Source organism: Haplochromis burtoni, unplaced genomic scaffold (assembly GCF_018398535.1).
Source record: "Haplochromis burtoni strain Fernald_Lab_line unplaced genomic scaffold, NCSU_Asbu1 Contig_425, whole genome shotgun sequence".
Classification (NCBI taxonomy): domain Eukaryota; kingdom Metazoa; phylum Chordata; class Actinopteri; order Cichliformes; family Cichlidae; genus Haplochromis; species Haplochromis burtoni.
In genome coordinates, this window is record NW_024582786.1 from 496,693 (window position 1) to 508,022 (window position 11,330).

Consider the following 11,330-nt stretch of genomic DNA (forward strand, 5'->3'; position numbering starts at 1 on the left):
TGTCGGGCAGAGGGGGGAAGCACACGATTTCAGGCCTCGCTGGAGTCTATATATAGCCAAGTACAGGGCATTAAAACTCATTTACTATTAGCCTGCAGTCCCAAGCCACCTGCGTGCTCCCATCCAAGAGAAACACACAATCTGTGCAGCAATAATCACAGGGTGAGCGGGTTTAACACGCAGGTCTGCTTTTCTTACGGACTCTGACGTCACTCCAGTTGGAACGGTACTCATAATGACCGATAACCATCACTGGGGTATTGTCCAAAAAGGCCTGCAGCCGCTGAGCCCAAACACAGGCTGCCTCTTTCTCTCCAACAAGTTTCTTTAACATGCTGTTAATTCTATCCATCTATCCCCCCGTTTATTTTTCCCTCCCTTCCTCCTATTCTTTGGCGGACCTATATTTAGCCACTGGAAAGGTCGGTGTGTGTCTGTCTGCAGGGTAATGATCCAGGGCCATGGAGAGAGACCCACAGAGGTAGCTGACCAGGCTCAAATCTCTGAGGAGGCTGGCTCACTGCTGAAATCTGGATTTTTATTTATTTATTTTTAAATCAGTGCAGGGATCAGGATAACACATAAAGGCAGGAAACAAATGGGTACAGAGCAGGAAACGGGGAATCTCTGCTGGGCGTTAACGGCACTGGCATCTACAGAAAGTCATATTTTGGAGGAAAACGCAAATAAACACATGCGAAAAGAATTAAGATAAAGTTTAAACTTCACTTAACACTTAACTGCCACTCTATAGGATCTCCAAATTAAAGGATTTAAATGATGCAGAGAATCTATATTAAAAAGGATAGTGAATTTAAATCACTTGAGTTTAAGGTGATTGACTATTAACGATACACACCAAGTTAACTATCCCTCTTCAACACAACAGACAGTCTAACTCTGCTCTAATGAGGAGTCCTGAGCCTTAAACTACCGTTTAAAAACTCCGCTCCTCACTGAGCTGATCTCATAATTACCCATAAAGGATGGAGTTCAGAATCGAGGAGCCAGCGGCTTAAAGGCAGGGAGGAGTCGTGGAAAACGGATGGGACAAGGAAGGAAGAAATCAGGTGGAAACGCAGACAAGAGAGTGAGGAAGAGGAAGAAAGGTGAAAGAAAAGAAAGAAATCCAGCAGAGATCAAAGGGAAAAGGAGGACGAGTATTCGCAGGTGCACAGTGTGAACCTTCACCCTACGCTCTCACATGATCCTCCATTACATAACGTTAATAAAGAGACAGACGACTGAACACACTGATAAGGAAGGAGGAGATTGTAAGAGAAGAGGTCAGTGTTGGGGAGATGCAGACAGGATGAGCATTTACCAAAGAAGTAGAAGAAAAAAAAACCTTAATCTAATCTTATAATGGGGTACGGATATGAGCCTGAAATGTGTCCTTACATGTTCATTTCCCCACCAAGGAACAAAGAGACTAAAAAGAGTAGTATGACGCCAAAGGAAACCAAAAAGCTTTCCAGAGAGAGAGAGAATCAGAGAGAATAAAGGAAATGAGATATAAAAGGTCGGGTGAATACGTTTTGTATGGAGGAACTGAGAAAAAAAAAAAAAAGCAAAGAGGAAGCAAAGCTGCTTACACAAACAAACAAATAAAATCTAAACAATGAGCATAATACAAATCTGCTTTATGACATGTCATTCCTAAACTTAGGAATATCACAACTTGATTTAAAAGCGAAAACTTTGCAGCCTTCCCACAAAAAAAATAGCATTTATCTCATTTTGATCTCCTGTTAATAAACTAGTTGACATTTCCTCTGCGATTTCTGTTTCATTCTTCTAACCAGCAGCCACTCTTCCCTTTTCCCATCGAAGAGAAGATGTAAAATAAATGCCAGATCAGACAAAGGTCAAATAAATGAAGCATGTAACTGAAATCCCAAGGCTTTATTTTTATTTAGTTCAGGTTTCTATTTAAAATGTAAATATTTAATCACAAATATTTGACGGTCATTTTGCATGTTTTTATTTAATGACCTCTCCTGGTTTGTGTTTTTTGTTTATTATTCCCAAACATCATAAATGGGTGCTGACCCAAAGACTCAAAAAGTTTGAAATCATGTTCTACAAGCTGAGCTGGAAGGAGATAATAAGCTAAGTTGTGTTTGTTGACTGATGTTGGCTGTACAAACGGCCTTCACCTGACAGTATACTATTAAAAGAAGACGAAAAGGTTGACTAGTCATGCGCATCGCAATAGAAAGTATGGAGTTTGAAGGTTGGTCACATTAGTAAAGCTAATAAAACCCCTTTGAATGTTTAGACCATCTTCACTAGAGCAGAGACAGCTAAAGCACATTAATTTGGGAATCAGCCAGACAGAAAACTGTCCCGTCTTGAAGGTCCAAACTATCTCGAAGTCAGCCAAAACTGTGATTAAGCTGGCCCTGGGTCGGTTTAAACGTGTGCAGTCAAGAGACAGTTATTACACTCTAATGTGAGGGGGAGCTCCTTTAAAGCTGCAGCCGATTTAAATATGTCACTACTGTCTTCCTGAGGTACCTCAGTTGCATCTTTGGCACCTTTCAATCTCATTAAGACAAATAATTAACTACTAGGATTGCCAGTGGGAAATAAAAAAAAAAAAGGCTGAACAGATTAAAAGCAGCAAAGTAGGCAATCTTCACAGGAAATGATTATTACTGCAGTGATAATGAGAAACAAAATCCTGAACAGGCACATCAGTGATGATCTCAGAGCTCAAACTTCTATCTCCTAATCTGCAGCCCCTGAGCCAAGGTTGCAGACTTATCACTCTTAGGCCTATTTTCCCAGAGAGGAAAAACACATAAATGCATGCACGCATGCTCCCAAACTCGTCTGAGCATGCCTTCCTTCCAGAAAATGACAACACTGTAAAACATTTGGCTGTGATGAGCACCTGGCTACCTGACTGCTTCACTGAAGATCTCTTCCTGTAGTTATTGTGGAATTTGGAAGGAAATCTTGAATATCTGCGAATAGCAGTGAGTTACAAATGGAGAATGAAACATTGTGCTGTCAGAAGGAAAGTCAGCTGATCTTAAGCCCAACAAACTGGCAAGCATCACATTCAGGAAGTTGCTTTGCTGATTAATAACATCAAACTGAGCGGTCAGCTGGCAAAATGCACAAATAACCTGCCCTTTAGCATGAATGCTTTGCTGGTAAACCACAGAAAAGAAGAAGTAACGTGCCTCAACGAGTGTCATCAAGCCAGATCACAAGGGTCTGCTTTCATTTCAGGGAGAGGGGAAAGAGGGATCGATCAAAAGAAGCGGAAATTGAACATGCAACAAAAGTGAATCCCTATTAAGTAATCAAAACACATTAAATTAATGGACAAATCCATGTAAATTAGGTGAGTTATTTAAATAAATAAATAAATAAATAAATAGCCCATTTTGCTAATTTTAGATAATTATATTATTTTACTAAAGCTAAAATTCACAATTAAACCAGTCTTATTTCCAAGCTGTTCCACATATACTTACAACACTGAGTCATCTTACTTACTTAACAGAAGTCTGAATTTTCCTGTTATTTTAGGTCATCTGATTAACAAAAATGTGACTGATGATAAGCTGATGCTTAAAACAATTAAAAAAAATAATAACAGTTTTATTACAATTACGGTAGTTTTTCTTTGGGGGAAGGCCAACATTTATTGAATGCAGGAAAAACCCTTGACCTTTACTTCATTTGAAATCCAGTGTGATGGTGGTGTACTGAAAGTACAAAGTTACATTACTTTTGAAATGCTTATGAACCTGACTGCTTAACCACTTATAAAACGTATATGTGAAGCGATCGATGGAGGCCACAGTGGAGCTGGAGTCACTTGCAGACTGGTGGTGGTGTTACTGAAGGGAATTTAGTGCAGTGGAGGGAGAGAGAAGATAAATATCTGTTTAAAATTTGGCTTCTGTGTTGTGGTTTGGTCACCAGACTACTTTCATTTTCCTCCAACACACAAACGCGCACGCACACAGAGCGCGGCAAGGCTAACAGCACAAATCTGGTGACTTTAGCTATTGGACTCGACCATGTGTGTACATTAGTGTGCATGCATCCATGCACACAACCGCACACATACACGTGTCACCGCAGCCCAGAATAGGTCTGCAGCTCCAAATTCAGGGAGCCGGATGAGTGACTCATTCTCGTAGTCCCTGCCAGTCAAACTCCATCTCCTCCTTCCACAGCCCCAACCACCCCCTTTCCCTTTCAGCATCTTTCCATACAGACAAGGAGGCTCCACTGCTGATTACAACAATGCTAAAGGTTTATTTTATGGATGCGACAAAAAGAAAATAAAGCAATGAAGAATCAACAAACTGCTCCTCTCTGATTTTCCATCTGAAATAAACATATTAATATCCCTAAAGCCATAAAACTTTGCGGCGTAGATAATGATGCCAAGAGCTAATCAGATACGTGTGTGCATGTCTGGAAAATTATTAACACCTGTAGTTCAAAGCTATACATGTGTCGGCTTCTATAGCGACTCCTTGGGATACATTCTTACTACACTCTTACCGATAAGAGATTTAACATGATCTAAGCCACACTTGGTTAAGCTCCTTATGTGGATAAGGAAAAACTTCCCTGCCCAAATGAAAAGCTTCTCCTGGACTTACTATACAACAGGTGTCATGCACACAGAGAGAGCCGGGAGCAGAAGAAACAGTACTGGACAAATAAATTAAAAACTGAGATTTAAACCAAACTGCACATCAAACCAACCTTCTATCACTCATTAAGTGACTTAGCGAGTCTACTACACGGTCATTCGCATGCTTCTCAGTTATTTGTGACCGCATGGACTTGTTCGTGGAGAATTTACATTACATCACCAACTAAGCATATGCTCCATGCAGCAGACTTCAAAGCAGTATAACACAAATGACTGCTTGGCTGTCCAGCTGCCCATGTCTGCAACAGTTTTACACCTCAAGTCCGGATATCTACAGGCATCTCCCACATAAAGGGTACTTACGTGGGCTACCCAGGTATATTAATCACTGTTCAAGACTGGAGTTGGCATGTTGGTTAGAATCCAATTCAATAGGAAACACTATCTGATATCAACCCAGCACGGACACGAATTCAGTGTCACTACTTTTTTGTCCGCACGTGTAAAATGTGCCTAGAGAGCTACCGCCAGATCTCTGTAACATTTATCCAAGCACAAAGAGATATCTGTGCTCAAATATCATTAAAATTGTGATAAAGTAAAACAACAACAGGACTCAGAAGTGCGTGCCACAGCACCTCCATGTAGTTACAGAAATTGAGAGATAGATGATTGTCCTGCTTGTTGGACTGTCTGATTGCAGCAGCTTTATCTCAACGCCATGATACGATTGTTGCTGTGATCTGGTGCTATATAAATCAAATTCAGCTGGACTTGCGTTATGATCCACTACAGTCAGTGAAGATTAAAAAGTTTTAAATGCAAATAAGACTTGAGCTACTCTGATAATATTATCACAGGCACTGACAGTCTGGAGAAAATCTACCCAATTCACCTCAAACTGCTCCTGAACCTCAGCCACACAAATACAGAAGTTTGCTGAACAGAAAAAGTTCTTCTCCATTTTCTTCTTAACCCGAATATGAACATTTGACATCGATGCCAGACCCAGACTTCAGCGTTGGCTCACATCCTTTATCTACCACTTGTGGCTCATAGTACAGTCAGAGTGACAGTAATTCACTCTGGACGAGTGTGTCCGTGAAATTCTTAAAAAACTCAAAAAACAGCCAGCATGGGACTTTCTACATGTGTGACGTCTGGGAGGGTTAGTCAGCCTTTCCTCATTGGCAGAGTCACCGCAGTCTTAATTCCTCTTTTGCATTAAAGTTGGATCTTCCAGTCTCTAGACAGAGTGGCTCGCTCCCTGTGTAAAAACATTAAAAGACAGAGGCACGACGGCGTCACCGCAGGGAGATGGCAGCCCAAATGAGCACGCCATGCTCACGAGCTTTAGTGAGAAAATTAGAAGAGTGTGTCTGTGTGTGCGTATGTTAATGCAAGCCAGATATCACCCATTTTCATGGCATGTGGGGGGTCCAGGCCCCCTAATAAAGTGTGCATGCTGTGAGTGGGCGGGATGACTGAGTGTCTGTCTGAGGGACTAACTGACTTTTACGTCTGAATAAAACAGAAACCGTCTCATTCATCACTGCCTGTGGCCCCGGGGGTTTCGAGCAACCTTCAGGGACACTGAATGGGTCACATGAGTTACCAGAAGAACAAGGACAGCACTTTCAACCTAATAAATTTTACATGTAAAAATGATACTGTTATGTGATAGTTAATGAGTCAGCATTCTTTCTCACTTAGATCATTCTTTTCATTATGGCTCATTGGTTATATTGTCTGAGGAAACATACACAAACCTTTTAGACTGCCAAGATCTTTAAATAACTGTGCTTTAGGTTACCGAGTTTGTGTGCTGCTGGTGATAAAGCCCAAAAAGAACAAACTTTATAAAAGTTTATGACCTTAACGATGGCACTGGCCCGATCAAATGGAGCCTTTCTTATCACCAATAAAATTTAACGTCTACCTTTGAAACAGAGAACGGGACAAGTCCAACCCTGTGTTCACCTTTAAAGTTTTGGCAGCTCAAAATGCACAAACCTGTTAACTGAACAGAGGCCAAGACGATGTCTGAAATCACTCATGCTTTTATATACTTAACATTAATAACCACAATGGCTCTGAAGATAATCTACTGATAGGAAAAAGTTAAATAAAATCTGTTATCAGGGTGTCTACAGATAAGTTCAATTTAAGACTTCTTAAATACCTCTTGCAAGAAATTTCAGTTTCTACTGGCTTACAATGGGCCTTTGAGGGTGATCACACATGTAAGCTCGACTGGGCTGGTCTGTGTCATCTTACATAACAGAAGTTTGTTCATTTTTCCTGTTATTTATGGCCATTTGATAAATGATAGTGTATATGATGTTCAAGTAAATTAAACCACCTTTGGTGGATTTTTGTGGAGTCCTGGTGATTTTCCTCTGATGGGAGGCCAAAACCTCTGTGGTGGAAGCCAACAATTATATATGCAGGTAAAACCCTAAATCTAAAACCAAACTTGAAATGAAAATATAAATCAAAAGGGACAAAAGAAAATAAACCAAACAAAAACAAGTTTTCCAAGTAAACAAATGTTTCAGCTCAAAATGAACTCTGTGGTAAAAAAGTCAAAATATTTGGTTAAGTTTAGGAAAATTATTCCAAAAAATATGAATTTTGTCCCAAATCATAGCACTTTGTCCTAAATTTGAAACACTTCCCCCACACAGGGCACTCTGCTACATTATCATTGCCAGATAATGGGTTAGACTGCCAAGAGTAACAGTCATTCTCAAGCCAATAATCACATCCAATAAGAAGGCCCTATTTCCATAAGGCCTTCTTCTTGTGGGTTTCCACCAGTCTATTGGTAGCTCAGTAGTGTACAGAACCCAATCTAAACCAAAACCTTGGTGGCGGAGGATATTTAAGATTTTTTGATGTGTAGTGGCTGGGATGAGAATTAGGACCAATTCCAGGGCCATTTTTCCCATCTGGAAAATGGTAACATTGCCCTTTTCAGGTTGGAAAGAAATTGCTGCCCAAAGTGAACGTCTTCAAATATCTCAGGGTCTTGTTGATTGGGGGGTGCAGAATGGACAGACATGAATAAAATTTTAAATATCCATTAATGTGCATAAATGCAGATGTTGCACTGATCCGTTGTGGTGAAGCTGAAGAACTTGATTTTCTTGATTTGCAGTTCTGCCCTCATTTATGACCAAGAACAGTGGAAAGTGACAAAGAATGAGATGGCGGATACAAGGGGCGGAAATGAGTCCAGACACCCTTATCTTCAGAGACAGGGTGAGGAACTCAGACATTCGGGAGGGGCTCAGAGTAGAGCCGCTGCTCCTTAACATCAAACTGAGCCGGTCGAGGTGGTTCATGCAGCTCGCTATGATGCCTTCTGGGTGCCTCCTCAGTGAGGTGTTTCAGGCATGTACAACTCAGGAGATCCTGATGCACGAGGACACAATGAAGAGATTACGTGTCTTGCGTGACTTTTGAACACCTCAGTGTCCCCTGAGGAGAAGCTGAAGAAGAAGGCTGGAGATTGGGAGATAAGGGCAGATAACTGGTGTCCCCATGACCTCTTCCTCTAAAGGCCGTTTAATCAGCTCACTGATACCACGATACACGCCCCTTCTCCCTAAAAATGAAAAAGGCTGAACAGGCTTATTCAAACTTTAATGCTTGGCTTTGTGTGATCTACATGTATGAAGGGAAAACAGCAACACTGTGTGCTGGAAATTCTCAGACATGACTAAACCTTTAAAAATGTATTCAACCTCAACGTGAGGCTGTTTTCACACCTCTGTTTAGTCTGTTTAAATCAAACTCATTTCCCCCCTGCTCCATTTCGCTTGTGCAGATGCGAACATGGTAATCACACAGGTGCAGACTAAAACAACTGCACCAAGCCCGTTTAAGGAGTTGGTCTCGGTCCAGTTCCAAGCAAAGTCCAGAGCGATCCAGCCTCAGTCTGACACTCAGCATGTTCCTCCTTTATTTAGTTTTGTTGCTCCTGTCCCACACAAATCTGACCAATAAGGAGGCTGAATGTGCCACTTGGTTTGTAGTGACGTATTTTGGTTTACTTGGGAGTTTGCTTGGAATTGGTTCTGTGTAAAAAGAAGAAAAATCACAGAAAAAGCTACAAGTTCACAAACTCAGTGACTGCTTTGGACCAGAATAAATGAACTTAATTAACAAACTAGGTGTGAAAACAACCAAAGACAAGTTAATGCTTGAAAGCCTTTTAACAGTAATAAGGTTTTAGAGGCATAGAGAAACTATTGGGAGTTTAGCCAGAGGAAAAAACATTTGCGCACATGCACGTTCTGATCCTGCTGTTGTTCACAGTCAGCCCCAAAGACTCATTGTTAGCAAGGAAAACCGTGATTAAATGCGGCTTTAAAGGGTGATTAAAAGAAGGCGCCCTCTGTTGTGCTTGATCCCAGCAGATTCCGGATAAAAATACAAACAAGCTTCAAGCATGAATGCTAGTGTTACATCAGGCTGCTCAGCCAAACTTTCTGTTACATGTATAATGCAGCCAGTACACTCGCCCCTCCTTCTTCAGATCATTCATCCTACATCTTCTCCTCTTCATCGACCTCTCCGTGGTTTGATCTGGCCAGGGGTGAGATGTGTGCTGAAGCCTTTTAGCCCGACATTGTGCACATTTGAGGCAGGGATGGAGAAAACTGTAGGTATGTTTGTTATAGAGGTTCGGTGAACTTTTGTTATCGTCTTAATGTAGGTGAGGGGGAGAGACAGAGCGTGCGTGTATATCTCCACTGTGTGGGCGTGTGTGATGTGCAGTACGAACAAAGTTTTCAGGCTATTAGCCTTTAGGCAACACAAACATCATATGTTTTAGCTCACACAGTGTCACATCAAACATCAATGCTCCACATACAGACTCCCAGGACAAGTAGCGACAGCCAGGCGAGAGAGAGAAAGCCACAGGATTCCCAACAGACCGATAACTAAAGCAAACGCATCGGAAAAGTAAGACTGTGCTCTGCTCGCTCTCCCTTTTGTTTTCGGGCTCACTTTTTTCTCCACTCAGCAAAAGATTTCTAGAGTCTGAAGGAGTCAGACACAACCTTAACTTTATGCTGCCAAAATGTTACACCACTCTCCTTTCCGTTGTTTCATCACACAGCGACACTGCAACGACTGCAATAAACTGGTAAAATCAAAAACCACTGTCTTTAAACCATAACTTACCATACTGCTTTTATACTAGTTTATACTATTGGTTTTATACTAGACTGTCACCACAAAAGACAAATACTATAAATAGAAATTGCACATAAAAGGGTAAACAACATCTTAGAAATAAAGCAACTAAAAGCCACTGAAATCTAAAATAACTGCTTGTTTCTGAATAAATCCAAGGTTCGTGACAGCAGATAATTGCTGCATAAACCTGTGTTTACTTTAAATGTGGATAAGCCCGGACTAACTGTTGGGCACCTCATTGCACATTTAATGATAATAATTAAAAAGAAAAACCTGCAAAATGCACAGTAGGGGATAAGGATAAGGATGGCTGCCTGTCTTTGCATGTATTTATCACAAACACACTGAATGTGATGAGAAGTATTCGTATACCTACTAAGCCAACATACAGCTAACGCGCTGCTGCCTTTGTCGTGAGTAAAGACGATCCTTTTCATTACGTGCTGCTAAGAAATCATTAAAGACCAGCTGGAGGAAACAGTTCCATTCATGCATAAGAAATATGTCCTTCAGACACAGCCAAGAGCCAGCTCAGATGCTTCTTAGCTTGGGATTTAATTAATCTGAACACAGTGACTCTTTTACAAGTAATGATTTCTGTGTTTACTATAAAGACTACAGCCACACTGTCTTTTTGCCATGCACATGCACTCTTGTAGAAGGCGCACGTGCATCTCAAATCAACAATTTTGTGATACAGACTCTGTTACTTTTATGTATTTTTCTTTACACTTGTTGTAAAAAGCTGGAAAAGACAACATATTTTTAAGATCATCAGACAAAGCATCCCTAATAATCCTTCAGCATGATCAGGGTACTTCTTGGCTTAAAATGGGGCTTCGGGGGTGTCTACACACAAAAGTTTGCTGGTCTGAACACAGCTATGACAAAGAGTCTCAGCTCTTAACACAAGACTGTGCAATGTGCGGCTAATACTATAAAATGCACTTTAAAACAGAGAAACGGAGCTGCATGTAGAAGGCTGTCTTGCTTGCAAATTCTACCATTTTTGCTCAGTTTTCTAAATTTCTTCAAATGTCTGCAAAAAAACCTGTGAATGCAAACATACTAGTGATGCATTCAGGGGTGGTCAGAAACTTAAAGAGACCACATTTGCTGAGCGGTGTGAGTAAGAAGTGTCCCTTTCTTGAGGTCTTGAATAGTTGATTTGTGGGTGTGCCAAACCTCTGAGGTTAGAGCCATGCACAGCTGTTTGAATCAATGTCTGGCTCCTCTGTAATGACCTCAGCAAAGCACCACACAAGAACTCGGGAGTTTTGGAGGTGTTTTTAATAAACATCTCCAACAAGCCCGGTTTGTAGGATTAGCACTGGGAAAAGTACCAGGGTTTATATTTGTGAGAATATGAATAAGATTAGTACTGAAGCTGTATAGGTCACACTGTAAATCAGGCAGTGTGGGATAAGGAGAAAAAAAAAATCAGGTGCTATACCAGCAGGGGCAGGAAAAGTCTGGCCTGCATCAA